The following is a 2720-nucleotide window of genomic DNA, read 5'->3' on the forward strand; positions in this document are numbered from 1 at the left end:
TGTCCATATATTCTTAAGTAAATAGTTTAAATAATCCTAAATAAGTAGTCCAAGTGGTAGGGACGACTGGTTCGAAGGAAAATCAGTAGAAGGACACTTACCTTATGTTTTAGTCAATATGAGCTCAAACAACCTTAACTTTTATTTGCCCAAAAGATCACGAACTAAGTCCTAAATGATAAACAAAAGTTAAGCTTTCTGGGACATGACACTGCCTATCGGGCCCTATCGGCCTACTTCATCGCCTACCGGGCTTCTACCAGCATAATGGTCGCCTACCAAGCTTTACTGGGTCATTAAAATTCTTACCGAGATAACACAAGCAAGTATCGAGCCAACCCAGAATTATCGAGTCCTACTGATGCTTTAGGATGGCATCCCGAGTGTCGGGATGTCATTGGCTTTCTCTCTCCTTATCGGGCACGCTTTTAAAAAACCATCATCAACCAACCTGTGGACAACAATCCAACTCGGGACTTCTTGGACATCTATCCATTTGGACATAATTGAAGACTTAGGCTACTTCGAGCCCTTTGTCAAATCAAAACGGCATACTGGGTGCTACATTGAACATCTAGCCCATGGGAAGGGGCGCAAATGCCGGCACACTTGTGCCTTCCGACACTGTCCATAGTTCCATTCTCCGATGGAAGACGCTCAAGACACTTGTATTGTAATGCTCGCCCACGCCATGAACACACGTATGTGCCATGGGGTAGCTCACTTAGGCCATAAGAACCAGGGGTGGTGGAAGAGTTGACACCATGCCTCCCCTTATAGTGCATTATGAACATTTTCCTCTTTGCCACCCATGCATATCAAATTCTTACATATCTTATCAATATGCACCTAACTCTATAGTCGCTCATCCAAACTCATGACAGAACCCCACCTTCCAAGTTCACGGCCTGGGGCCCTATCTGGCCCCCACAGAGCTTGTTACTTACACCACTGATGACAGTTTCTTGTCTTTTTGCTTAATGTTCAATATGGCATGCTTGCCGACTTATGTTGGTGTGTTGGATGATGCCCCGTCCTTGTTGGTCGCATCAGAGCGCTTCTCTTAACCCTCTATCTTTACCAAATGTGTTGATACTCATATGTCGTTACTACACTGTTTGTACTAGTGGGGTCACAATCTACTATCTCAAAGTTAGATTGTGACATCCTCCTCCACTTAAACTATCATCGTCCTTAATGACAGACATGGGGGTCAATCCACTTTCATTCTCGTTGGATTGTAACACTCTCCCCACCTCGGCATCCTCCCGATGACGATCTGAACTTGGGTGGGCTTCATAACGGACCCACTGAAAATGATGTGAATTGGAACAAGTATGGAAAGTGCCACTATGTATGAGCTATCCCACCCACGGAGCTCCTCATACCCCACTTTAGGACTTGGCCTCCGAGACTCACAATATACACATGGAAAAAGCTTCGGCATCCTCTCGCCTCCGCAAACAAGGGATATCTTTTCATCCCACACAACTCGACCATAAGCACTTCTATAACACATACTTTCTGAGCACACATTAGAATGCATCCCTCAGGGTGAGGCTCGCAAGCCTACCACGGAAAATTACACACCGTGGTATCTACCAACACCTTTGTGAAGTCGGAAAACAAAACACAACCCCCACTTTCGCCAACACTACACTTTAGCCACTCACTGACCATCTCATGTGGCGACACTGCGAAGATGCTTCTCTTCCTCTTGATGTAGCTTCTTCTCTTTCTCTAAACTACCATACTGGTTGTCATCTCCAACACGAATTGGCCCCAACAACTGTGTAGCCACCCCATTTAGGGATATGGAATGACTTAAGAGACACACTAACTCCACACAAAAGGAGCATTCTCATGGAACAATAGTCCATTATTGCGAGTTGCTTCCCAATCACTTGGCTCTGCTAGCCATGACATTCTCCCATATAGACTCTTGATGCATAACTACACTTGACCGACACATGTCTCCCTAACCCCCGATTCTTCTGCATGAAACCATTAGCACTATCCCTTTGGTAGTGATGGTTCATTCGACAGCACCCTACCTGGTACACCTTATGTGCTTCTTCTAACCAATGGAACACCCAACCTCTTGGAAAACGAGCTTGGTTCTTGCTCACCGATGGGATGGATTTCCCTCAATGGTGAAGTTCGGCTTCAACAAACACACTATTTCTGATACTGACTCATATCTTCCATGCCTAATTGATACTCTTGATGCAACTGTGAAGTCTTTAATTCAACCCTCAGGTCTTCTCTGTCTTGTCTGAATCCACTTAAAAGAGTGGCTCTGATACCAAAGGTATCAGTGCCAACCTTTGCTCTGATTCGAACTGTCATGGTCGTACTTCTCCAACTTGTGGCTCCACAATTCATCAGTAATCATGGTCAGCCTTAAGGGATGCTCAAGTCCCAATTCACTTTTTGCTCGACTATTTGAAGCTTCGTCAGACCTTACGCGAGGTTATTCCACTCACAACCAAACTGAACTCATGCAGAACTGAACTTCATTTGGCCATACACGTCGCCCGTATGTGTATTTTCCACCATATGTGCTCTAGTCGACTTGCCTCTAATCTAGGCCAAGTCTTGAGGCTCGACATTTCCCATATATGAAGCTAAGTCATCACAATGCAACGTCGCATATCTCTTCATCATCTTGGTTCCCAAGAACACATCCTCCATACTTTTACATCGCTTTGGAACTTGAG

Source organism: Benincasa hispida, chromosome 2 (genome assembly GCF_009727055.1).
Source record: "Benincasa hispida cultivar B227 chromosome 2, ASM972705v1, whole genome shotgun sequence".
Classification (NCBI taxonomy): Eukaryota; Viridiplantae; Streptophyta; class Magnoliopsida; order Cucurbitales; family Cucurbitaceae; genus Benincasa; species Benincasa hispida.